The sequence below is a fragment of the Puma concolor genome, chromosome E3 (genome assembly GCF_028749965.1).
Source record: "Puma concolor isolate L17-30 chromosome E3, mPumCon1.1.hap2, whole genome shotgun sequence".
NCBI classification, from domain to species: Eukaryota; Metazoa; Chordata; class Mammalia; order Carnivora; family Felidae; genus Puma; species Puma concolor.
In genome coordinates, this window is record NC_141682.1 from 35458808 (window position 1) to 35486499 (window position 27692).

Sequence of the window (27692 nt, forward strand, 5' to 3'; positions counted from 1 at the left end):
CAGATGGGAACCCAGAAGGTTCTCCTGGCCAAATGAGGGAGAAATATTAAGTGAAGTCACGTGGAACTGCTAACATTTGGCCCCTGAAAAACATTGTCCCTGAATTTACTGTGCAAATTTCCAACAAACAGAAAAGTTGAATTTGCCACTGAATACCTGTCCACAGCCTCCACCTCCCAGCTCCTGACGATGACATTTTACCAGTCTCGACCCTGCGACCCATCCATTAATCCTCTCCGTTTTTTGATGCATTTCAAAGTAAATTGCGGACATCATGTTGTACCTTCCCCCTCCAGTACTTAAGCCTGCGTAAACTTAAGTATTTTGTTATTTTTGAAGAACAAAGGGAGCAATTTCATATGGTTCAGTCGAAACAGAATAAAGTCTAGATGTCTGTCATCCATGTGCCCATCTGTCCACCTGTCCAGCCACCCACCCACCCATCCACCTTTTCTTCCATCCGCCCATCCACCTGTCCGTCTGTCTGTCCATCTATCCATCCACCCACTCACTTGTCCATCCACGCAGTCCAGGGAGATCTCATGTGCACTCATGATTTCCACCAATGATTCACTATCCCTGAATCTTCCTCCCTAGGCCAGTATAAATACCCCCCAACAGGATGTCCTGAATATTAAAACAATTTTTTTATGTTTATTTTTCAGAGAGAGAGAGAGAGAGAGAGAGAGAGAAAGAGAGAAAGTGCTAATGGGGAAGGGGCAGAGAGAGAGACACACACACAGAATCCGAAGCAGGCTGCAGGCTCTGAGCTGTCAGCACAGAGCCCAATGCGGGGCTTGAACCCACAAACCATGAGATCATGACCTGAGCCGAAGTCTGAAGCTTAACAGACTGAGCGACCCAGGCGTCCCCAGGATGTCCTGCATATTGAACTCAGTAGGTTCACACTTACTCCCTGTCCTGTGTCAGCACCTCAGTAAACAGACCCAATTTGCCGAAGCTGGAAACCCGAGACCCGTGCTCGCTTCCTCCCTCCCATCATCCTCGCTCAGCACCACGCCCTGGGTATTACTTCCACACTAGCTCTGGCCTCCACCCTCGCCTCTCTCGCTCTTGTCTGTTTCCTAGCTGGACGGCTGCCCCAGCCTCTTGACCGGCCTCCCAGCCGCCACCAAACCCTCCCTCTGGTTTTTCCACGCTGACCTCCTACCATGAACTCTCCGGCCATGTTGATGGTGTGGGGGAACCAACACCCCATACTTTAAAAAATTTTTTTAATGTTTATTTATTTTTGAGAGAGAGAGACAGAGTACAAGCAGGGGAGGGCAGGCAGGGGCAGAGAGAGAGGGAGACACAGATCCGAAGGATGCTCCAGGCTCTGAGATGTCAGCACAGAGCCCAACACGGGGCTCGAACCCACGAACTGTGAGATCATGACTGGAGCCGAAGTCGGACACTTAACAGACCGAGTCACCCAGGCGCCCCCAAATCTACAAACTTCTAAATGCACTAACCACTCTTTCCCAGCATCGGTGTACCTGAAGGAATTTGTCTCACTGATATGAACAGAAAGCGACCTAGATGTCCACCCGTGGGAACTGGCTGAATACATTTCAGTGGGTCATGACACAGAATCACATTCGGCCGAGACAAAGAATGAGGTAGCTCTCTCTGTACCGACGAGAGAGAGTGTTGCACATCTTAAGTTACAGCAAGTTGCAAAGCAGCATGTGTGGTGAACTGTCCCCTGAGCCCCCAGCAGCGCATACATCTGGGCATCAGGCTGGTCTGAGACGTCAGCGGGTGCCCAGGTGTCCAGGGAGCGTGGCTTTGTGAGCCCCCTCTTATCTGCCTCAAGCCACAACACTGCTCCCCACCAGGCTGGAGAACGAGAGGCCCACGGGTGCGCTTCCCGCCCTCCAAGTCGGCTCCGATGACGCACTGCCCCCCGCCGGTGCTGGCAGGCAAGGGGGCCCTGCAGGCTGCTGGGGCACATGAGCTATTAGTTTTCTCTCTGGATCAGGGGACAGCGGTGGACGCCCTCTGAAAGTGAAACCCGCTTCTGGGAAGCTCTGCAAGTTTCGGGAAGGCGCGGGGTTGGCAGGAAAGCATCTGGTTTCCAGTTCCTGCTCAGGCCTTGAAAGGCTCCCGTGCCTCCGTCTCTCCAGCTCCGTAAGGGGCTGACGGTACCTCCCAGGGTCGTTCTGAAGGTCAAATGTGGCGACGGAGGTGAAAACAGCATGCCAACGTAATCTCGCTGGACAAGGCAGACCAGGGTCAACTCAGCACCCCCTGAATACTAAACACCCCCAGCACCTGTTACAAAAGCTATGACCTTTGTTTCCATCTGAGCACCTTTCTTGTGTGCCGAGGGCGGAGCTAAGCACTTCACGTATATGATTTCATTGAAGCCTCAAAACAATTCTTTGTGGTAGGGATGTCTGCTCCCACTTTGCGGATGAGAAAACTGAGGCGCACTGAGGGTAAGGGACTTCCTTAGTAGCATACATAGCATGGTGCTACCCAGATAAGCCCCTAAATCTTTCTGGCTGGAAAGTCTACGCTTTTCCCACTTCTTAATCATTCCTCTTTCTTAAATCATGCCTCTAGACCAGTGCTGTCGAAAAGAAAGATAAATGAGAGTCTTAGAAGCAATTTGAAATTTTCTAGTGGCCACGTTACAAAAAAATGGGCAACAGATGAAACTAATATGAGTTGTATGTTCTATTTAACCTGATATATCCAAAATGTCATCATTCCAGCAGATAATATGAAAACTAACTAATGAAATTTTAGTATTTCCTTTTTGGTCATCTTACTTCTTTGGAATCCCATGTGTACTTCATTAGTTCTTATTTATGATATGAGGGGTTTTTTTCATTTTCCTTTCTTTTTTAAAATTTAAATCCAAGTCAGTTAACATTTAGTGTAATAATGATTTCAGGAATAGAATTTCCTGATTCACCACTTACACAGAACACCCTGTGCTCATCCCAACAAGTGCCCTCCTTTTTTTTTTTTTTTTTTAAATTTTTTTTCAACGTTTTTATTTATTTATGGGACAGACAGAGACAGAGCATGAACGGGGGAGGGGCAGAGAGAGAGGGAGACACAGAATCGGAAACAGGCTCCAGGCTCCGAGCCATCAGCCCAGAGCCTGACGCGGGGCTCGAACTCGCGGACCGCGAGATCGTGACCTGGCTGAAGTCGGACGCTTAACCGACTGCGCCACCCAGGCGCCCCGACAAGTGCCCTCCTTAATGCGCCTTGCCCATTGAACTCCTCCTTCCCCCTAACACCCCACCAGCAACCCTGTTTGTTCTCTGTATTTAAGAGTCTCTTATGGTTGGCTCCAAAGTTTTTTTTTTTTAAGTTTCTTTATTTTGAGAGAGACAGAAAGAGAGCGGAGGAGGGGCAGAGAGGAAGAGAGAGAATCCACACTAACAGCACAGAGCCTGACACGAGGCTGGATCCCATGAACTGTGAGATCATGACCTGAGCTGAAATCAAGAGTCAGATGCTCAACCAAATGAGCCAGCCAGGCGCCCCTGAAGCCCCATGTGTATTTTATGCTTATAGCACATGTCCGTGCAGACTAGCCACCTTGCAGGTGCTCAGAAGCCACGTGTGGCTTACTGGAGAACGCAGCCTGGCTTACAGATACCTGGAATGAGTCCAAACCTTAGTGACATTGGCCGCCATTTAGTGAGGACCTGCTGTATGCTTGAGCCTGTTCTACCTACTTCCTTCACATATGTTAAGTCCACTTACTCTCACGACTCTGAGAAGCAGTACTCTTACGAGCTATCGGCGGGGAACATGAAGCTAAGGTAGTTTGGGGAACACACCCGAGATCGTAGAGCTGATTAGCTAGCCAAGGCGCTGGCGTTGGAACCAAAGTCCATCCAGAAACCTGGCCCCTCGCGTAGCCGCCGACAGATGCCGAATATCCTATTACAACACGTCAGTCACACGGGTCTGTGAAAATTAAACTCCAGAGAAGACGATTCGACTTGTGGCACTTAATTTTAAACAACCTGATTAATCAATACATGAGATCGTGTAAGTATTAGCTAAAAAGTATACAGCTCACTCTGAACTTTGCACCAGCGTGGGACCTTAAGAATTGATCACAAACCAGACAACGAATGCCCCCACCAGAGGGCCTTCTTTGGTCCCAATGGGATGTGAATTCGAGGGACCAGTCAAGTCCGGCCACTACCCACTTAGAGCGGCTCCCTGTCAGACACAGTGGTGGCTCTGCTCCTTCACGGGCTGATGTGTGGGATGGCCCACCGGCCCTTGCTTGTCCCTCCCGTTCAGGCCAAATCTGACCTCACCTGTGACATACAAGAATTGGCTGTCTCACTCGGGATGGAGACGGTGGTGGCGATTTGCAGCTGGTCCCGGGATGATCCTGAGCAAACGCCAAGCGATACACGCCCTGGAGCTGCCAGCATCCCTGACTCCTGGCTCAGTCCAGCCTGCTTTTTGGTCCACAGTGTGGCTGCTGCTGCAGAAATGCAGGCTCCGCTCTTGCCCCTTTGCCAACTGGCATAAAAGCCTACCACACTTTAGTGTTGACTTCTTGAACTTGACCAGAACAACCTCGTCATCAGCTGGAGGATGAAACCAGACAAGGGAGAAGAAAGGGAACCCAGATCTGCCTCTGAAGTAGGTCTCTGATTCATCCGTTTCTCTCCCTCATTTCCACTGCCTCCTTCAGGCCACCAAGGTCATCTACTGCTGGGACAGTCCCCTTCCTGCTCCCACGTTCTTGGCTTGGCACTTCAAAGCTCAGCGTGGGTTACCAGGCTTTCAAAAGGTCTCTGAGACATTGCCCAAGCAACCCCTGCCTCTGATTCCTAGAAAGCACAAAGCTCTGTGGCCTCAGGGCCTTTGCATGGGCTATTCTTGCTGCCTAGACTGCTTCCTTCACTCCTGCTTGGCCAACTTCCGTGCATGCCTCAGACCTCAAACATCCTATGCTATTTCCTCAGAGAAGCTGCTTTATTAACCTCATGGAAATAAAAGCATCCACTGTAATTTCTCAGAGTGGTCTGTGTTATGGTTTCTTCCCACTTGACCACAGTTTCCACGTGTATATTTGTGTATCATCTGAATGCACACCTTCCATGCCATTCCCCACTCCCCAGGGATGTGGTGCATCCCCAGCAGACATTACAGGGCCTGGCACGTAAGACGGCCACGGTCAGTGTCTGCTGAATGGATTCTTACTATCCCTGTCTTACAGATAAGAGACCCGAGGACTTGGAAGAAAAGAAACTTCCCCACAACTATTTTTTTTAAGTTACTGATATCCTACTGTGTGCAAAGTCCTAACTCAAAGGGTCTAGAGGCTCTACCAAGAAATGTGGGCAAATGGCTGGTATACAGTTACACTCAAGAAACAGCACTGTTCCCCACAGGAACTATGAGGCCTCTCTTAACTGCTCTGTGAAATGAAGGGCGTGCATTAGGTATGGAGTAAATGTCCTTTCTTGGAAATTATGCCCAGAAGGAAAAACCAACGGACCATCCCGGGGTTATGCTAATGCCTTTCTGATCTCCGGTTCTGAGCATCAGAATATCACCCCTGGCTCTCCAAACAGACCTTGCTCCAGGAGCATCTGGGTCTAGCCTTTTTGGAAAAGGATGTAGCCACAAAGAATCAAGAGATAATACATATTTTAACCCCAAATAATTCCACCTCCAGAAATTTAGCTAATGCAAATAATCCTGAATAAAGGACCTCAGAGAGGGCCAGAAATTTAGCTAATGCAAATAATCCTGAATAAAGGACCTCAGAGAGGGCCACAGGAGTGTAATTTACAAGAGCGAACAACTGGAAACAATGTCAATAAACCTACAGTAGAAGATCCCTCAAGTAAGTTGTGATAGAATCGCTTAATTATTTACCGAAAACTGTGTGAAAAGGCAGGGAAATGATTTTCGAAGCAACGCAACGAGAGAGAAAAGACCATGAAGGTTCACGGGCAGTCTGGCTATAATCCTGTTAAGGCGCGAAAACAAAACCAAAAACCAATACATGGGGAAGCGAGGCTGAAAGAAAGACGTCTATTTTCTGTTCAGTACTTTTATCTCTGGGGTGGCAGTCGACTTTTTTGTATTTTCTGGATCATCGCAATGACCTGTTACTATTGGTTCATTCAAATGTTTGGAGGAGAGATACCTCTCTGGCTTTCTCCAATAATATGCACAGAGAAAGTATATCAGGGGTGGGTACAGCCTCAGTCAGCAGCCGAATGCGTCTAGACATTTAATTATAGGAAAACAACTGCTGAATAATTTGACATGGCATTAATACAGAGAACCAGAGGCACTCGAAAATTGATCCGTGTTCAGTTTGGTTTCCGAAGGTGTGGAAAGAGGAGATGAGCTTCCACATGGGCTGTAAAAAAGTACATTAGTGTTCTGGCACTGAACCAGGTCAAACTGGGTTCCAATCCCCAGGTGGAAATGCTCAGCAGGAGAAAGTGGGTCAACACGGGGGCAGGGAGTTTAGTCCACGCAGAGCGGGACTCATCCGTTCACCCCCAGACAGTCAGCTCCAGCTTGGAGTCTGGGGTCTGGGGTCCACTGAAGGCCTCAGGAGAGGACGCTCTCCGCCCTGTGATTCAGATTCAAGGATGGGGTCTACAGGCTCTGGCCGGCTGCCTGATTTTGCGAAATAAACGTCTTCTGGAACACGCGCTCATTTGTGGCTGCTGTGGCTGCCTTTAAGGGCTACGCGGGCAGCAGAGCAGAGACCGCGGGGCCACAGGCCGATGGCATTTACCATCTGGCCCTTTGCAGACAGGCCGCTGACCTGCGATCCAGGCACCTGCCGCCTCAAAGCCACAGATCCGTCCCGTTTTCCCGGTAAACCGGCGGTCCGCCTCGCTCCCTTCTGTGAAGAGTTCGGTTTTTCGAGGGGGCACGTGCACCCTGCCGCTTTCCCGCAGCAGACGCTGTCTCCTTTTTCTGCCAACACGTCGGCAACGCCAGAGGAGCGCGTTTCTCCAGACGTGGCACCTGCAGTCTGCCCAACTTTGCTGTATTTGCCAATACTTGTAAGACCCTTTCCCTTGAAATGATCTTGCATTTGAACAGAAAAAAATTTAAGTGATTTTGCATCACCATTCTGTCCGGAAAGCAGGCTATCGCTTGCCATGGACATCAGGGCCCTGTAGAAATTACGCGACAGCAACAGCGCTGTGCCGGTCCACGGCACCGGGACTCAGGCATCCGCACGAGGCTCCAGGCTGCCCCATCCTTCCAGATGCCCCCCCTCCTGAATCCCCTCTAACCCATCAGAAATCCTGCTGGCTTCACCTGGAAATGGATCCAGAATCTGGCCAGTTCTCCCAACTCCCACTCATGCCCAAGCGCCCAGGGCGCCCCCCGTGGCCTCCCAACTGGAAGCCAGACACAGAAGGACAGGGTATGGTCTACTTATATGAAATATCTTCACCAGGCAAAATCCCAGAGACCGCAAGCAGATTTAAGGTTACTAGACCGTACTAGAGCCGGAGCTCTAGCTTTTACTGGTTGCAGAATTTCTGTTTGGGGAGGTGAAAAGGTTTGGGAACCAGGTGGTGGTGAGGGTTGCCCAGCACTGTGTGTATAATTCATGACGCTGAATCGTACACTGAAAGATGACAGATTTTGTTATGTATACCTGATCACGATTTAAAAACACTGATAATGTCATAGAGCCAAACCCAAGCTAAATGTCATATAGCTTTTGAAGGGGTGAACTGTAGGGTATGTGAATTGTTTTGCCATCAAGCTGTATCGTGGTGGGAGTGATGTGGTGCCAGTCCGGGCATGGCCTCTGCCTGCCTCCACAGGATGACAGATGTCCTGTGAGACATTCGAGCCGTGAGAAGCCCAAGTCATGAGGAGAGAGAGGTCGGGCACACCGTGGTGCCAGGCCTGGGGGTGAATAAGCCACCTTGGATGTCCAGCCCAGTTGAGCCTTCAGATGATGCCAGCCCCAGGTGCACCCGGCCCAGCAGTGCATGAGAGACTCCCCACCCACAGGCCAAAAGGGCCAGGTGAGGCCAGCCAACCCTCACAAGTGCAGGAGATGAGGGTCACTCGTTGTCTGAAGCCGCTAAATTTTAGAGGCTCGCACTGTGGGAGCCATCCGGTGGAGGGAGAGCTCGCGGGGCACCGCCTGCCACAGCAAGGAGAGTAAGCAAGCTTTGCATCAAATATTGTCTCTTCTGGTCACGACCCTTTCGCTCTGGCAGGTCACTGAAAGTCGGCTTCCTTAAAACAAAGGTCATACCCGCTGTTTACCAGGCGGTTCTCAGGACAGACGCTATAGCCGGGGATGTCGTCCCACTTCGTCCCCCTCTCTGGCTGACCCCGCTGGCTGGCCCAGTCCCCCTCCCCCTGCTCTCCCCTCTCAGCAAACTATGATGCGGCATGTTTTAGGGGCCATGGGCTGAGAGGGGGCAAAGCTACTTCTCAACACCTCCGATCTACAAACTGTCGTGTCCTCCACCTTAACACGCACACACAAGGGGAGCAGGGCCCGAGCTCATACATGTACCACACGGGCCGGGGTCTGAACTCAGGCACTGACTCCTGCCCTCGTGGCCTGACTCCACTCCAGACAATTCCAGGACGTCCCCCTTCCGCCTCTACCTGAATCCTAGCCACCTCTGCCCCAAGCAGCCTCCTAAACGGTCTCCCTGCTTCCACTGTGGCCCCCGTGTGTGATCCACTTTCCTGGGGGCCTGCTGGAGAGACTAAGCTCAAAGTCTCCCCAAACCCGCACCACGCACCTGCTGTGCCCCCTAGCCCCCCATCTCTGAATGGCTTCGGCTCAGATATCACCTCCCTCAGAGAGGCCTTCCTTGATCCCCACTACCACACATCACCGAACGTTATTTTCATCGTGGCCACTCACTCTTCTCTCATTTGTTCATGGATGCGGCTGTCTTCCTGCCCGGAACTCGAGCGCCTCACCTCTCTTGTTCACCTCAATTTCATAGTGAGTGTGCAATATAAATTATGTGTTGAGTGTTGCCGAGTTCTTGGGATGTGCACCCGTCTGGGGATGGTAACAGCAGGCTGACTTCGTACGAGGGAAACCGAATGTCAACAAATGATCATTCAATCCAGGCAGCTTCCCTCTGGGAAAGCAGGCGGTCTTGTTAACACAGAGGCCTGTCCGATATCAGTGCTCCTGTGTCTACCTCCCAGGGCAGCTGGCTGCTGGGAGCACCACTCCCCCACCTCTCCTGCCACAGTTCCACCAGCTGGTCAGCGTCTGCACACAAGACGGGCTGGCCCGGACCCCAGGGACACAGTCAGATTTCCGACTCCCCAAATTCTGGAGAGCTCATGGGCAGAGGGCAGCCTTCTTCCCCAGGATTCCCCCTGCAAGCTCATACTGGCCCTCTGCTGAGTCTTGGGCAGGGTGGAACAAGCGAGAGGACCCTGAATGACAGAGGTAACAAGGTCCGGAGGTCGTGGGCGTGAGCTGCACAGTGAGACTCAGATTCGAGTCGCAGTACTGTCTGTGCTAGGGTGGCCGTCTTGGATCACTTATAAAACAAGAGAGAAATAACCGGAATGGGCAGATGTCGGGTCCATAACTAACAAAGCTTCTTATATTGGAACGGGTTCCGCTACAGAAGCTGGACATCCTTTCTAGGCTGCAGGTGAGGGGCTTCGAGAATCAGGGAAGGGGCTTGGTGAGACTGGATGGGCTCAGAGGTCTCCCCCAACCCCCGCCTCCACCAGGTTGCAGGTTCTGAGATTCTGTGCCTGTTTGATTGTCCGCTCTCCTGGGGCCACGGCTGTGCTCCGAGGAACAGCAGGTAACTGGACGTCCCCAGGGCAAACTCCCGCACGAATAGCTGCTGTGCCTGAGCTCACAGCAAGTGCTATTCGTTTGAGACACAGCATCCCTCCCTCTCAAGCCAGACTCATTCCCATTGCACAGATGGGGAAACTGAGGCTCAGAGAAGTTTAGGTGAAACTCACCCCTACCCTTGTAGCAGATAAGTGGCAGCCGGGATTTGAACCCGCGTCTGTCTGGCTGCCTGGCTTTTCTGCAGAATCACGAGCACAGTGCTATGGGGTGATTCTACAGAGGCGGAGAAGTGCCATCTCTACAATCACTTGGCTCGTGCAGAAAATGGGAATGACGGCAAGGCGCCGGCCTCTTACCGCAGCCAGTAGGAACCAACCATCTGCTTCTCATTCGGTCTTTTAACAGAAATCTCTGAGGAGTGCCCCCCCGCCCCCGCCACGGTGCCAGCTTAAGTGGGGAGATGTACACTCAGCAACTTTCTCTTGAAACCTGTGGCACCGACATGCCACTCTTATTGGTGAAGGCCGTCCCCCAGCAAAGCTTGAGGACACTCAGAACAAAGAGGTCTGGTCACAGGGTGGATGCCAGTGGCCCCAGTCCCAGCGGCTCGGGCTCAGCTCAGGCACGGACAGAACATAGCCCGCGAGGCCCTGTGCTCCTGTGAAATGCACCTGGAACGGGGAGGTGGTTGGGGAAGAGCAGCACGTGGGTGAAGAAGGGAGCACGGAGCTGTGTCCCCAAACTGGAACTCAGGATGTGGTGGCCTGACTCGTTTTTCTCTTCCTTCTCTGCCTGGGAGCTCCTGCCTGGACGTGATGCAAAGTCAGATTCCTAAGTCACTCCGGGGGTGCCTCCGCCTCCAGAGTGCACCTGTCACAGCCACTTCCAACTGCCCATTCCGCCAGAACACAAGCCCCTCTTTTAGCAAAGTGGAGGCAGCGACTGGGAATCTCAAATTTAAAACCTTTAAGAGCTAGATAATTAGCTCTTAAAAAATGGGTCCCATCTCTTGAGGGTCCTTGACAACCAAAATCTCATGTGGGTTCTAATATCATGCCCATTCTCCAGAGGAGGAAACTGAGGCTCAGAGTCACGTGACTTCCCAACACACATGGGTAGAAGGCACCTGCTGAGTCACTCCAGATCCTAGGGTCTAAAACTGCATCAGTGTGTGGATACGGGTGCCTGGGAGCGAAACTCTGTGAATAAAGCAAATCAATTCAATTTAAAGAAATAATGGCAATGATAATGCAGGGGTCCACCGAGCAATTACTCTGTGTCAGGCACTCTTCCGAGGGTCTCCGTGTACTACCTCATTTAATCCCCACAGCGACCACTGAGGAAGATATGATGTTATTACCCCATCTTATAGTGGAGGCACAGACAGGTTAATGAGGGTTTCACTGCTGGGAAGCAGCCGGTCTAGGATTTGAACCTGTGGACAGGTTACTGATCTTAGGTAACCAGGCACCTGCAGGGTTGCCCAACCTCACCATCCACAGCCTCTAGCTCTGAAGATCCCAGACCCAAGCCCTGAGTCACCCTGAGATGCTGTCACCTTTCGGCTTTAACTATCCCCCTCGTGGGGGCGGAAATCATTGTTTAAAGACGTACAAGGTGGGGGCACGTAAAACAGAAGAAATCTGAGTATGCTCAGTGGATGGCGTCAATATCGATTTGACCACTGGGAAACTGGGTGAAGGGCACACGGCATCTCTCTATTATTTCTTACAACTTCGTGTGAATGTACAATGATCTCAAAACAAAAAGCTTATTGGGGGAAATAAAAACAAACAGGAAAGATGAAACAAAAGAAATCCCTCTGAGCAAATTTGGGTGCTAAATATACACGGAACCCTGTCAAGAACTTCTGCGAAAACGTTAATCCAGATAATGTATCCGTGTATTCATTCAACCAACACTGGCCTCATGTTCACTTTATGCCAGATCCTGGGACGATGCTGGGGACACAGAAGGGACATGGAAGGCCTGTATCCTCATGGGATTCATGGTCTAGTGCTGGAGACAGAGGAATGGAGAATTACAGCAGAGAGGGGTAAACCCCTGTGAGAAGGGGAGCCCGGGGATGACAAATGAATGACGGGGACCTGTCCCAAACCAGGGGCGGCTGCCCCTCTGGGCCAGACTGTCCTTGAACGTTTGATCACTTCAGATGGAAATTTCAAAATTTCAACCGTGTAGGATCTTGGGCAAGTGACTTAGGCGCTCTGCGCCTCAGTTTCCTCGTTTGCAAGATATGGATGAGACCAGGACCTACCCTGGGGGTTAGATAACAATACGTGTAAAGCACTAGGAATGGAGGTTAGTCAAGGCGTTACGTGCGCCCTTTAGTTGCCTGTGAAAAGCAGAGCCCTGAGCTGCCTCCGGACCAGTGACGTAGCTACCCGACGGCAAGGGCTGTGCGCCTCCTGCACGGACGCCCCTGAGCCCTGCACATGGCTCTGCTCACTCACGTTGGGGGCAGGATGCAGAGAGGGGTCCCCGCGGCCCTGAGCTGAGCCTCGGCAGGACTTCGTGGCACTGGAGGGGGAACATGCCTCATTTTATAACCTTCTCCAGGTTAAAGATTACCAGCCCCTGGGGAAAATTCAGTTACAGCCCAGGATCTCCTACGACAGAACTTTCGCTCCTTCCAAGGCCTGCACCAGGCGAATCTCTCCCTAACCGTAGCGGGAAAGTGTTTTTCCCATTGGGCAGAGCAGCACGACCCCTACACACAAGGCACGGAGAGGCTTGCGGGCTTGCTCATTCCCTCCAGACAGGCGTTCACACAACACCCCTGCACGAACACCGCGAGGACCTCCGGCCCGCCGTGCTGAGCAGCCCGGCCTGAGTTGATGAGCATTCCTCGTCCCCAGGAGGGTAGGAATGCGATGTGGCAGGAACTCAGGGTTTCAGGTCCCTGTGGGGGATTTTTCATTTTTCTCGACTCATCCACAACACAGGGGCGAGTCTGTACCGTTGGAAGCGCTCTGGAATGCAGGATCCGGAAGGGTGAGTTAAAATCTACGCTGAGCTAAACATCGCGGGCTCCGCTGCCCTCTCCTTACTGTCGTCATCTAAAGCATTTTACCGACTCCCAAGGCAGAGTTCCCCCAACCCAGTGGGAGAAAGACCCAGAAACCCCGTGAGAAGCAATCGCCGGGGACAAGGTGCTAGGGAGAGATGAGCTCCCCAACAGAAACGCCCTCAGATAACTCTAGAAAAGGTATGGAAAAGGCGTGCCCCTTAAGCAGGGTCTCTCAACCTCAGCAGCCTCGATTTTGTGGGCCAGATCATTGTTTGCTGCGTGCGGTGGGGGCTGTCCTGTCCACTGCAGGACGGTTAGCAACATCCTGACTTCTACTCTCTGGGTGCCAATGTTTCCGTCCCCCGCCCCAGCTGTGACAAGCCAACGTGTCTCCAGACCTTGCCAAATGTCCTCTGGCATGGGGGGAGGGACGGGGTACAGTTGCCCCGGTGGAGATACCCTCTTATTTATTTATTTATTTATTTATTTATTTATTTATTTATTTAGAGAGCAAGTGAGCACGCAAGCAGGGGAAGGGCAGAGACAAAATCCCAAGCAGGCTCCTCGCTGACATGGGGCTCCAATTCATGAGCCTTGAGATCAAGACCTGAGCTGAGATCAGGAGTGGGACGCTCAGCTGGCTGAGCCCCACAGGCACCCTGAAGTCCCCTCCCCCTAAGGGAAAAAGGCAGGTCACCCCCGCCAAGGCGATGCAATACCACGTGGGCGTGAGCCAACCAACAAAGCGCTTCTGCTGAAGCCATTCCAGCCCCAGTTCCCACACTTGGTTTCTGGGGAGCTGGTGCAAGTTTTGTAATGGCTCTTTCTCCGCAAAATAGTCTGAAATCACGTCCCAGGGTCGTCCGGGGGCTCCCGAGAGGGTGCTTGCAGCACACTGCCTGCCCAGCACAGAGCAGATGCTCCGTAAGCGGAGTGTGCCGAATGCAGGCAGCACGGTCGGCCAGAGGCAGGGACTCAGGGCAGTCTGTATCGCCCCTGACACATCCCACCGCACAGGGGAAAGCCAATCCGTATCCGCAATCTACACCATCTTCTCTGGGCTCTGACACCTTCCCGAAGCTCCCGGCTTCCTTATTCTCTTGCCAACAAATTCCTGCCTTGGAAACACACAAGGAACACAACAGATGCCTGGATTCATGAAAACAACATCAATCTTGTCGGCTCTGTCTGGATCTGCCGTCCCAAAACAGGGACGGGCCCGTTTAATGAGATTTTGAGTGCTGGTGTATTCAGATCTCCTCCACACCTCCCGATTCTGCAAAAACCCAGCAGACATATCTCGTGATTAAAAGCCTCTCAATTACTCGACTTAGTGCAGAAAGAACCAGAACCCTACACTGGTGACCAAATTAAAACATCGGTCTCAAGAGCAGGACCAGGGGCCTTAGGCCTAGGAACCCATCAGTGCAGCCCAGGCAAGGAGCCTGACCTAGAACAGTGTGGCACTTACTCAGGTGAGTTTCCTCATCAGTCTGACCCACTCCTTATTCTGAAAAGAAACATAAAGTACCACTCGGGTTTAAGAAGCTAAATTTGGGGGCATCTGGGTTGCTCGGTTAGTTGAGCATCTGACTTCGACTCAGGTCATGATCTTGAAGTTCACGAGTTTGAGCCCCATATGGGGCTCGCTGCTGTCAGCATAGAGCCTGCTTCAGATTCTCTGTCCCATTCTCTCTGTCCCTCCCTGCTTGTGCGCTCTCTCTCTCTCTCTCAAAAATAAACAAACATTCAAAAAAAGAGAAATTAAATTGACAGAGAGCTGGAAACAGTCATGTTTGTCCCTTGGATGCTGTGTGGTCTTAGGCAAGTGACTTAAGCTCTCTGGTTTCCGTTTTCTCATCTGTGGAGTGAGGATAACAGCGCCCGCCAGGGTGATGAGCAGAGATGATGATGAAGAGCAAGAGAGGGAAGAATTCCAGCCCACGGCACCAGGCGCACCCAGAAGGGCCCAGCAGGCAGGACGCGGCTGCTAGGCTGGGGGCAGAAGGGCTCCAGACCTGACACCGTGCTGGCGGAACCCAGGCAGACCGCGTGGGAGGGCTGGGCTTGCATGGCTGGCAAAACCGAGACGCTCGGTGCCAGGGGCTAGAGGGAACCGAGCTGTCGCTCTGGAGGTTGCTGCACTACTTCCTCCTGTAAAGAAGCCACCCCAGGGGTGCTGAAAGGGCTCCTGGAACTGCTCTTAATCTGGAAGATTCAAGGAGACTCTTGTTATTTGCTCAGGGTAATTGTTCTTGGTGCATAAAACCCAGCCCTTGAACACAGTTCAAAGGCCTGGAGGCCTGGCCCTGCTCACTGTTCTAACCTCCATGCATATCACCTTCCCCTCCCTCTGAGTCCTGCCAACTGGATCCCGTGTCTGTCCTATGCAGGCTTCTGCCTCAGAGCCTTTGCAGATGCTGTTCCCACTACCCCCAAATGCTTTTCCTTTGCTTCTGATTCCTTAATTCCTATTCCACTCATGATGCACCTCCTCCAGGAAGCCTTCCCTGACTCTGTCTCACCAGATCAAATCCCCCTCTTCACACACTCTTGGACCCACAGGCCTCCCTCTCCCTTTTGTGGCACCCCCACATTTACATGGCACCTCTGGTTGTACAATTATTTGGCTCATGTCTGACTGCTTACAAGACCGCAACACTCTTTAAGCTGTACTTAAAACCATATCCCTTGGGGCACATGGGTGGTTCAGTCGGTTGAGCATCCAACTTCGGCTCAAGTTATGATCTCACGGTTTGTGAGTTCGAGCCCCACATCAGGCTCACCGCCGTGATCACAGAATCTGCTTCAGATCCTCTGTCTCCACTTCTCTCTGCTCCTCTCTGGCTTGTTCTCTCTCTCTCTCCCTCTCAAAATTAAACATTAAAAAAAAGCAACAACAGTAGCCCTAACATCACACTGTCTGGCACCACACTGGGCTCTCCATACATTTTTGATAAATTGTTGGAAGTGTTGACTGGTAAGTCTCTTCGGGGGGCGATCTGGCACATTCTATCATATTCTAAAGCTACTGTAGTTAAGACAACGTGGGGTAAAGACAAACATACCAATGCAACAGAACAGAGAATACAAGAACAGACCTATGCTAATATGGAACACTTGGTTTCTGACAAAGTGGCAGTGATATTGGGCTGGTTACATTATCCCCATGGGAAGAAAAATGTGTTGTGATCCTCCCTCACGCAATATATAAAAATCAACCCCGGGTGGTAGGAGACATAGATCGGAAAGCTTTTCGGAGATAAGAGGGGAGTAACCATGGATGACCTCGAGTTTCTCAAATAGGACACAAAAAGCATTAACCATAAAGGAATGTGAGCTACATAAAAATTAAAAATTCCTATTGCCAAAAGTCACCACTGAAAATGAAAATCACACCACAGGGTAGGAGATATCTGCAAAACCTATAACTGCCAAAGGGACAATTTTACCAAGCATGACAAAAACTCCTACAAAGCAATAAAAAAAAAATGACAACTCAAAAGAAAAATGGACAAGAGATATGAACAGGCTAACTTTAGAAAAGAGCAAATCCAAATGACCAAGAAACACATAAAAGAGATGATAAAATTCAGTTAGTAAGCAGGGAAATTAAAAAAAATTAACATTCATTTATTTTTGGGGGAGAGAGAGAGAGAGAGAGAGAGAGACAAAGTGCAAGTGACAGAGAGGCAAAAACAGAGAGACACAGAATCGGAAGCAGGCTCCAAGCTCTGAGATGTCAGCACAGAGCCTGATGTGGGGCTTGAACTCATGAACTGCGAGATCATGACCAGAGCCCAAGTTGGATGCTTAACCGACTGAGCCACCCAGGTGCCTCAGTAAGTAGGGAAAATTTAAAAACCACTATGTACACCCTGGACTACTGGCCAAGAAAGGAAACAAATGGACGATGCTACAAGGTGCAGCATGGATAGATTGCGGATGTCATGGCCTGCAAAAGAAGCTAGACACAACGGAGCACGATGGAAAAAACCAGACAAAACTAATCTGCCACAAAGGACGCATCCTCAGGTGGGACAAGTGCAACTACGGAAGAGCAAGGAAGGGTGGGAGGGACCGGAAGGGGCACCGCAGGGGTAGGATCACGATTGAGAAAGGCACGAAGAACCTGCTGTTTCTTGCTGACCTGGTTCTTGGTCATATGACTGCCAATTTCGTGAAAAAAGACTGAGCTGTTCTTTTTTGTTCAGGGTTGGCTTCTGTACACAAAATACTTTTCAAAGTATTTGGGAAAACAACAACAACAACAACAACAACAACAACAACAACAACACACACACACACACACACACACACACACACCCCTTTTGATGTAGCAATTCCACTCCTAGGAATTTATCCCATGGAAATATTCGCACATGTGTGAAATGACTATGATGTATTAAGGATAAAGAACAAAGCACAAAACGGTGACCCTGTGTAAAGTATGGAGCTGCCTCCAGGGAGAGGAAGGGGCCCAAGAGATGTGGATGAGGGAAATTTACTTTTCTCTGTAAACCGAGGTGTATCGCTTGAGTATTTTACCACATGCTACTTTGCTGATTCGGAAAATAAATTAATTATCACTTAAAAACAGAATAAGCACATACAGGGGTGTCTGGGTAGCTTAGCCAGTTAAGCATCTGACTTCGGCTCAGGTCATGATCTCATGGTTCGTGGATTCAAGCCCTGTGTCAGGCTCTGCACTGACAGTGAGGAGCCTGCTTGGGATTCTCTCTCCCTCTCTCTCTGCCCCACTCAAATGTGCATGCGTGTGCACGCTCTCTCTCTCTCTCAAAATAAATAAATAAATGAAGTTAAAAAGAAAAACAGAACAAGCACATACGGACTGGGCAGAGGAAGGCATGGGAACAGAGGGATGCGGGATTTTGGTTCTCTGAACCTTGGAGGTCTCTAGTGAAACATGTTTGAAGATGGGTTTTGGAGCCAGGCAGGTCTCGGGATCAAGTCCAGTTTCTGGCTCTTCCTACCTCTGACCTTGGTAAAGAGATTTTAAAACTCTCTGATTCTGCCTTCATGCACACAAGACAACCTTACCACCTGGGTTACTGAGAGCGTTAAGGGAGATTATCCAAACGGAGCCTGGTGTCTGGCAGGTAGAGAGCACTCAACCACGTTCGCCCTTATCATCCCCCCAATAACCAGCAACATGTTGCCCCAAGACGTATTGTTGCTGCCATTTTACAGATGAGGAAACTGAGGTCCAGACGTCACAATCTCCAGCACCCAGAGCAAGCTGGCACGACACAGCTGCTTTCTGAGTGTGTGACTTTTCCCTGGACCCCATAGGAGCAACCAAGAAACCGACCTCAACCCACGCTCTTACAGCAGGCCAGCGAGGGGGTGCACGTGGCCGAAAGGGATCAGTCACCACAAACAGTCCGAGTTGTCTGTGGGCGGTGGCTGCTGAAGGAAGTGCTTTGGACTTTCTCTGCCCACCATAGGTCTTATTCAGCGTTTCTGACTTTTCAATTCTGCTTTCTCATTTGCCAGACAGCAGCTGGTCCCCCCCAAACTGCCGGTCAAGGGATAAGACATTGTTTTTTTAAAAAAATTTAAGGTTTGTTTATTTTTGAGAGAGAGAGAGAGAGAGAGAGGGCGCACACAAGTCAGGGAGGGGCAGAGGGAGAGGGAGACACAGAATCTGAAGCAGGCTCCAGGCTCTGAGCCGTCAGCACAGAGCCTGATGCAGGGCTTGAACTCACAAACTGCAAGATGATGACCTGGACTGAAGTCAGACACGTAACTGACTGAGCCACCCAGGCGCCCCAAGTGATAAGACATTATGATTACCCTCAACTGATAAGTAGCAGAGGTCAGAGAGCGTGGGGAGGGGACCCCTCCGAGGGGAGGGGAGGGGAGGGCGAGGATGGGGTGGGGCTTGGGATCGGGAGGGCACATCCAGTGGCATCCACATGGCTCAGAGTCAGGGCTTGGGGCCTCGGAGTCTGTAAGCCTGGGTTTCTCCGCACACACGCTGCTGTTACTCTGAGGGCCAGGTTGAGCCTGCCATCTTCTCTGGGCCTGCATTGCCCACCTCAGCAATCTGACCGGCCTTTCCTCCAGGGTTGTTGCACGCAATGACATGAGCAACTACACAGAAAACCCTTAGAATAACCCTAGCAGCCACTGCATTCTCAGCAAATACGAGCTGCCTGCTATTTATGGGTGACGGGCTGTCATTAGGTGGGCAGAGACTAAGCTGAAACTCTGTTCCAGGGTCCTCCGAATGTTTCCTCTTGTCCCTCTGGCTTCTCATGACTCTGACAGCCCAGCTCTGAATCCCTCCTGGACCCCGTCCCCGGGTCAGGAGGCCCATGTCCTTGTGTGTGGACTCTTCTGTGAGCCCTGCCCTCAGCCCCGGGGAGGACTGTGCACTTAGGCCTGGGGAAGGACGCCAGGCGCGCAAACCCGCATGCAGGCAGTAATTTGCACAAGTGCTCCTTCGTGTGCTCATTTCCAGCCTGTCCCCAGAAGGGCGCTCAGCCTGCAAAGCCAGCAGAGAGCTATTTACAGCTCTGGCCAAGGAGACAGGAGGCAGGCTCTGTTCCCACCCAGGAACGGCCCTGCCACGGTGGCTTGCTCTTTTGGCTGCTTGTAAGAGGCTGTTGGGTCAACCTTGCCCCAGAGGAGCTTTGAGGTCCTAAAAGCTTTTGCTTGAAGGCCAGCGATCTGGCCCAGGGGTTGTCTGGTTCCCTCAGGGAGCTCGTGCTTAAAGGCAAATGGGAGAAGGTGTCCCTGGGTTCCCCCAGGAGAGCTGCCAATGGGTTCTAAACATCTAGGCGCAGGAGGCTTGTCAAAACCATGGACAGCTCTAGCCACTCAACTACCACTCTTGGACAACTGGCCCAGGCCCACCGGCCCACTTTTGTTTTATTAGAACATAGACTCCCCATTCGCTACACTGTCTATGGCTGCTGGACTGTAACTATATGGGTGCAAAGGCTCAAGTATTGACTATCTGCCCCTTTACAAAAGAAATTTGCCAAGCCTTATCCTAGGCGATGTCCCCATCATCTCATCTTTTAACAGGTTTCTCTGTTAAAAGCCACCTATAGTTGGGGACTGCTCTCCACCCAGCTTCCGGAAGGATCTTTCTCCAGTGCTAATCAAATCAGGTCACATCCTTGCTTAACATCCTTCCGTGGTTCCCTACTGGTCTCTGGTCAGGTCCACTTATTATCATGGGTCACCTGGATGTCCATGATCTCTCTGGCCCTCCAACAGCTTCTCCTCTCCTCACTCACCCATGCTGTGCTCTACCAAAGACCTCCCCCCATCCTCTGAACACAGGTTTTACAGGGGAAAAAACTGTGCCTCAATGGAGTATTAGGCATTATCTGTGTACAGGACAAACTTTCAGGTTATCTGATTTCTAGCCTTGTTCACTCTCTTTGAGCTATTTTCCCCAAAGCTTTGTAAGTTGCAGGAAATGGATACACAAGCAAATTCTGTCTTGTCCAATCATTTCCCCCCTCCATTTGCAGTTCATTTCAATATTCCTTTCCTCCACATACATAGTTGTGCTTTAGTCGACTTTGCCTTTGGGCCAGTTCTAACATCTGCCAGTTCCCTCACTGAACGAGCTTAAAACAATCTTGAACAAGTATTCCTTTTTGCATCTGCACGGGACTCATGGTTTACCCCCCCCTTTTTTTTCCCCCTGAAGATTTCAACAGTTTCCCACAAAGTCTCTGAGCTTCTGTTCACGTTATCTCTGTCAAGAACACCTTGCCTGCCCATTCTTCCTGAAATTTCTTCCCCAGCATCCCCAGGGTTTCTCTGAGTTCCAGCCTCTATGTGCCCCCAGCCTTCCCCGGGGACACATCTCGCTGAATGGCAATCGTTCTGGGTCTGTCTCCCCACAACCAGCCTAGAGGATCCTCCAGTGTGAGCAGCTGGGTCTCCATCTCTCCCTCGTCACACGCACACACACGCCTAGTAATGCACAGGACACGTGAGAGTTGTACAATAAATGGACACGTTAATGAATGAATGAACGTCAGACTGCCCACCTAGACAGAAGCCACTGAGGGTGACACCTTGTTCTCTTTGCCAATACCATATACACGATGCCGGGGTCTGGCATCTGCTAAGCACCCAATTAATACTTGTTGGATAAATGAAAGAATACACTTACATTCTGGTTCTTGGCCTACTTTTTCAGCAATCTCCCACTTCTCCACTTTGGAACAGCAAAGCCAGCAGCTTCAGGCCAGTGCCCTCCTACCCCGTGATTCCGTGTCTCACCACCGTTGACACAAAGCCTCTCCGGGTGCTCCTCCCCAGTTTCCATTCTGCTTCACCGTAGTCACGACCCTGAGTAAGGTACCGCCCCTCTGGGCCTCTGTCTTCCCCTGCACGAAGCCATCAGTTCAGACATTCCAGGCGATAAAGTGGGTAAGGCAAAGATAGGACCGACCAATAATGCCTGAATGATGTTCCGGCCCAGATACCAATTACCTTGGAACAGATGCTGCCGGAGTAACTCATCAGCAAAGCTACGCCGGGCTTAGCTTCTGAGTTGTGAGGGCGATAGAGAAGTCCTAGCACAAGCTTCCCAAACTCGAATGTGACCATGAGTCCCGCCTCCCCCAACCCCCACCGACTGCCAACCTGGGATAATGTTAAAATGTAGATTTGCATTCTGTAGGCCTGTGAGGGGCCCAAGAGTCTGCATCTTCTTTCTTTCTTTCTTTCTTTCTTTCTTTCTTTCTTTCTTTCTTTCTTTCTTTCTTTCTTTCTTTCTTTCTTTCTTTCTTCCTTCCTTCCTTCCTTCCTTCCTTCCTTCCTTCCTTCCTTCCTTCCTTTCATGTTTATTTATTTTTGAGAGAGACAGAGCGTGAGCAGGGAAGGGGCAGAGAGAGAGGGAGACAGAGAATCTGAAGAAGGCTCCAGGCTCTGAGCTGTCAGCACAGAGCCCAACATGGGGCTCAAACTCAGGAACCGTGAGATCATGACCTGAGTGGAAGCTGGGTGCTTAACTGACTGAACCACCCAGGAGCCCCAAGGGTCTGCATCCTACTGAGCACCCAGATGTCGTGATGCTGCTGGGCTCTGTACCTTGCTTTCAGCAGCAAGGTGCTAGGACACAATGGGTCGCAGCTTTGAAGAAATTCTCAGTGTGGCCAAGGGACAGACTTCCAGCCTGCTGACAATAGTTCAAGGCAGTAAATGTGAGCACCTAAATGGGAGATGTTGGGAGTTAAGCCTATAGACCTCTGAGGACAGACAGATTGGCAAGGTTGGGGAGTCTGGTGCAGGGATGTCAAAGAACATGGAAACTAGGCTCAGAGCATTCTGCCAGGCCCGCGATTCTACTGAATCATCAAGTCTGGTGGTGGGACCCACCAATCTGTGTGTTAACAAACTCTCCAGGGGCTTCTTATGCTCAAGTGCGATAACTACCGTGCTACGCAGAGAGAAAGGGGTAGAATATTCCAGTTTGAAGAACAGGTTTTGTTTGCCCACAGGAGAATTTCGGGCACGTGTCTGGGCTTTGTAAATTGCATTCATTTATTCATCCATCCATTCGTACACTCCTCCATCGATTTATCCAACCGAAAAGTGTCGGGTCCATGCATCCATGCACCTATCAACCCATCCACTCACCCATCCAACATCCAGCAAGTATGTCCTGAAACGCCCACCATGAACCCTCTTAGGCACAAGAGATATGACTGAAATTACAGATACGCAGATCTCTCTTAGCCTCTAAACCAGTGATTCTCAACCAGGGAGAACAAGTTTGCCCCCATAGGACATTTGGCAAAATCTGGACACATTTTTGGTTGTCACACAGGGGCGGAGGCACTACTGGCATCTGGTGGGGTAGGGGCCAGGGGTGATGCCAAGCATCCTGCCATGCACAGAACAGCCCCCCAACAGCACAGTTAATAGTGTTGAGGTTGAGAAGCTTTTCTCTAGACCGTGAGCCCCTTGTGGGCAGTAACTGTACTGTAGTCCCCTGGGTATCCCAAGGTCACAAGACAGTGCCCGACCCACAGGAGCTGAGCAGATGTTTCCATGCAAGGGAAAACGCGCAACACAAAAATACACTCATGTCTATAAAGAGCTCTGAAAACTCAACAACAAAAAGACAACCTGATTCAAAAATGAGCAAGGGGCTTGAATAGACATTTCTCCATAGAAAATCTACAAACAGCCAACAAGCAGCTCATGAGTCACTAGAGAAATGCAAATCAAAACCACCATGAGGTATTGCTTCACATATGCTAGAACGGCGGTAACAGTGATAATAACAACAATAACGATAATAATAATAACGAATATAATGGGAACACAACCAGCGTTGGTAAGGATGTGGAAGTACGGGGCCCCTTGCACACCTACTGGCGTGAATGGAAAATGGCGTCTCTTGGAAGTTCCTCAAAAGGTCAAAAGAGGAATTACCACGTGGCTGATCACATGACCGAGGAGTTCACGTGCAGGCTGATGAGCCCAAAGAACTGAAACCAAAACTTGTACATACGTATTCTTAGAAGCAGAAAAGGCCAAAGATGGGGAAATGAAATGCTGAGGGGGTCTAGTGGTCACGGAGTGAGGCCATCGTGCTGGTAGAAGCCCAGTCCAGCTGTACTCGTCCAACCCCCCGGGCCCACTGGGAGTTTTAGAAGGAGCTCCCTCAAGGCCCAGGCAGAGATTCGGCCTGGGGCCTGGGGCCTGGGGCCTGGGGCCTGGGGTGGGGAGGCCTCAGCTTCTTGGCTCCAGAACTCTGAGGCTCCAGAACTCTGAGTTTCAGCAGCTGGAACTGCTGGTGTGAATGCTTTCCCCAGAGAAAGGGACGGGTCCAGGCAGAAATGTGCCTGACGCTGGGGCCGGGGGCTAGGCTTCTCCAGTGGCGGGGTCGAGGCAAAGGGCCCCAGCCTAGGCTTCAGGACTGGGCCTGAGTCCCAAGCCCGTATTTCCTGGCTGAGTGACCTAGAGCAAGTCTGTCAACCTCTGTGTGCTGTGCTTTGCTCATTTTTACTCTTGTGTCCATCTACCTGTGTGCACGAGTGAACATTTCTAGAAGAAGGAGAGCTGGGCCAAAGGGCATGCAGTTTGAGTTCTGGAAGAGATGGCCAGATGACCTTCCAAAGAAGGCTCCAGAACCAGGTTATTTCTGAAACTCTTGCTGGAATCAACATTTCTTTGACCTCTAGCAGGGAAGGGAGTAATGCCCTTAGACAAGCCATGTAACCTCGGTGAGGCTTGGTTTTGCTCATCTGTAAGATGGGAGGCCCAGAGCAATGCACAGGAGGTACTCTGGAGGTAGCAAAGGGCTTTAAAAAAATTTTTTTTAATGTTTATTTATTTTTGAGAGAGAGAGACAGAGTGTGAGTGGGAAAGAGGCAGAGGGAGAGGGAGACACAGAATCTAAAGCAGGCTTCAGGGCTCGAACTCGTGAACCATGAGATCATGACCTGAACTCAAGCTGGACACTCAACCGACTGAGCCACCCAGGCGCCCCAGCAAAGTATTATTCAATACGAAGGACTGAGATTCTCATTAACACGGGGAGGCTCAGTGGCTGGACACCACCCCCCTCCATCGTGCAGAAAGCAGAGCAGGGAGCCCGACCGAGCAAGGAGAAGGAATGTGTTTTAAGTCAAGCATCAAGGGTATGCAAGACACATGCGGTAGTGGGAGGGGTGGGCGTGATTCTGCCCCCCAGGGGACAGCTGGCGATGGCTGGAGACAGTTTAGGTGGCCTAACTAGAGAGGTTTCTACTGGCACCTAGTAGCTAGAAGGGCAAGAATGATGCTAAACATCCTCGGTGCACAGGACAGCCCCTGACACTGACAATTATTCCGCCCCCAGTGTCAGCACTGCTGAGGATGAGAAGGCCTGGTCTACAGCTCTCTCTCCTCTGAGGCCTACCAGCCAACAACCTCATTCAGAAGTAAGGAAACTGAGGCTCAGAAAGGGAGTGACTTTGCCCAAGGTTCCCCCGCCAGCAGGAGGCAGGAGTCAACTCTTGGCTCCCCCTGACTTTATGGTCCGCGGTCCTAAAACACAAAGGTTTTATGACTTTGCACTTGAAATCACAATCATTGCTCCCACCCATTTGCGGTAGCAGCTACGCACATGACAAGGATTAGCTCATTTTATGTGGATATAAGATTAATAATCTCCTCAAGATCATACACGAAGGAGCAGATTTGGGTTCCAGACCCAGATAAGAGGGGTCCAGAGACAGATCTCTTGCCCCCTGTGCAGGCCAGTTCCCCTGATGCTCTGAACTTTCGCCTTGGCACCTTGGACCTGGCTCCCTGCTCTAAACTGGAGCATGACAGCCAACCCTTTAGCTGGAGGTGGCGGGGGTGGGGGGAGGGGAGGGAGAAGCCCCCACCCCAAGACCCTCCCATGTGCAGGGACCCAGTCGCTGTTGCCCCACTGGGTGGTTCTGGAGAGGCTGCTGCTGCCCGTTCCAGCTTCTGCCCCATCCGGTGGCTCAGGAAACACAGCCATGCTCTGAGCGGGGACAGGAGACTGCTGTAGGGTGGGCTCAGTGCCATGATCACATGACGTGAGTGGTGAAGTGCAGACCCCCAGGAAGAGATTCTACCAGGTGGCTGAGTTCCAGCTCTGCTCCTTCCCACCTCCGTGACATTCTCAGAGCCCCTGTGCCTCCTCTGACAAGCCGAGGGGCCAGTGCCAGCAGGCCCAGTTGTAAACGTGAGGCCTGGAGCCTGTGTCCTGGACCCCAGCACCCCACGATCCCTGTTAAGACTATGACCAGATTTGCCACCCACTGGCCGGATGACCTTGAGCAAGTGTCTTCCCCTCTTTGTGCCTCTGTTTGCTCAACTGTCAAATGAGGGAGCAGATCTTTAACCAAGAAGCCCTTTGGGGCTTTGGCACTCCAGACTTGCCTCCCCCCCGGGGCTGACCTCTTTGGGCCTCCCGGACACACATTTCTCCATACCCCATATCCTGCGTGCAGGTGTAAAGAGTAAGGCAAAGCTCCTCACCTTTCTCCTTCCTGTCCTCCACCCTGGCCTGTCAGATAAGAGCTGGTTCCGGCCCCCCTCAAGTCACCAACACCCTGACACTTGGCCCAACAATGGCAACATGGTCTCCGGATGGTTCCTGCAGCATCTGCCTCCTTTGGCCGAGTGCCCAGGGAGTTCCACTGAGCAGTGCCCACTGGAGCTGGAGGAAAGGGGAGCCCCAGGGAGCAAGCTGGGCCCCCCTCTTTGCATCTGACACTCCCCTCTCCAGGGAGCCTGGACTGCCTCAGGGGAGAGTATCCTGAACACTAGCGGTGGTCCTGTTGCCTTTAGGGGCCATCTCTGCTGTCAGAGTTCAGAGGGTACTAGAATGGCCCCTAGGCTCAGGATCCTGACTTTAAGGGCTTCATTCTTACTCAACATCCTCTGGTCCTATCTGTGGCCCAGGGGGTGGGGGGGAGAGGGGAGGTGGGATGGAAACAGGTGGAGCAGTGAGGTGTGGGGGTACAGTCGGGGAAGGACTGGGTTCCGGAGGGGCAGGGAGAGTGGGTGGAGGGTGTTCATGAGTGGGGAGTGCTTGGAAGGGTTAGAGGGAGGTGGAGTCAGGTGGGCGACTTGGTCCAGATGGGTGGCCAGCTCCTTGTCCTGTTTCTGAGTATGAAAGGCCCTCACCTTGCATCTGTTGGAGGAAGAGGGTACCTCCCCGAAATGCTTTTACTGTGGTGGTGTCTGAGGCAACCATGTCTCCATCATGGGTGGGAAGGGGGTCATGGGCGGGGTGGGGGAGGGGGAGGGAATCCTCCACATCGGAAGGCAAATCTCAGAGTCCAGTTTGGGAAGTGGGGTACACAGGGTGGTCCCTGTTGGGTGTGAGGGGCTTCATGTGAGACATACTGAGTCTCTGCCCTCGTATTTCCTGGTCTTAAGGAGGGGCTTATTTCCCAGGACATCTGGGGGGGCTTTCGTTTTCCACGGAGGGAGGGTCCTGTTATCTACGTGCTGAGAAGACCCCCACCATTCAGAAGCGAGGGTGGAACAAGAGATCCAAACTTAGTTTCCGAGGGAGGCGGAAGGTGCATCCATCTCCGAAGAGATGAGAGGGGCCCTAGATACGCGTGGAGGCTGTACCCCACTTTGGGGGGGGGTGCATATTCCATTGCAAGGGGTAAACCGAGCAGGGGAATCCTACCTCTGGAGCCTGGGGCCCGGAGGAAGAGCCCTTTTCTTTTGGGAATTGGAAGCTATTTTCCTCTCTGGGAGGTGAAAGACCCTCTCCTTTTACGGGGAGGGGACTCGCGTCTCGAGAGGATGAGGGCCCCGTTTCTGGGAGAAGACGCCCCGTTTTTGCTCCCTGGGGGCAAGGCCATCTCGGTGGACGGGCCCGCCCCACGCTACCCGGCGCCTGGCCCTTACCTCCAGGCCCGGGCTCCGGTCTGCGGACTCCGGTGTGCCGGGCGCCGACTTGAGGCTCCTGCGCTCTGAGCTCCGGGTGCGTCCGGTCTCTGCCCCACTTCCCCCAGCGACTCGCGGGGTTTCCTGGCTCCGCCGAGCCGCGCTGGCCAATCAGCGCTGCCGGCCCCGGCCCTCGTTCGCGCCGCAGCCAATGAGCGCGCCCGCCACGGGCCACCGCCCCCGGGGGGGAGGGGGAAGGCAGGGCGGGGGCAGAGTCCGGCCTCCGGGGGCGGGGGAGCCGGGGGCCTGGAGGAGGGACCTCGAGGGCCGGGGAGCGAGGGTTGGGGCTGTGGAGGAGGAGGCTGAGGAACCCCACCAGGCCGGAGGGGAGCCTAGCGAATGCAGGGTGGAGGACGGCTCCATAGGTTGATTTAACCTAGACCTTAATTACCTCCTGTCCCCTTTCCTGGGTCCTGGGGTCTGCGGGTGAGT

At 51.9% G+C, this 27692-nt stretch overlaps 1 protein-coding gene across 1 annotated transcript in view; it reads right to left on the reverse strand.

Annotated features, from left to right (window-relative positions):
• ABAT (4-aminobutyrate aminotransferase) overlaps positions 1-27349 on the reverse strand; it is an 88465-nt gene extending 61116 nt beyond the window's left edge. The window contains exon 1 of the mRNA XM_025916770.2: positions 27222-27349. The gene's annotated coding sequence lies outside the window, so the exon portion shown is untranslated. The remainder of the gene's footprint in view (positions 1-27221) is intronic.
• Between the last annotated feature and the right edge of the window lie 343 nt (positions 27350-27692).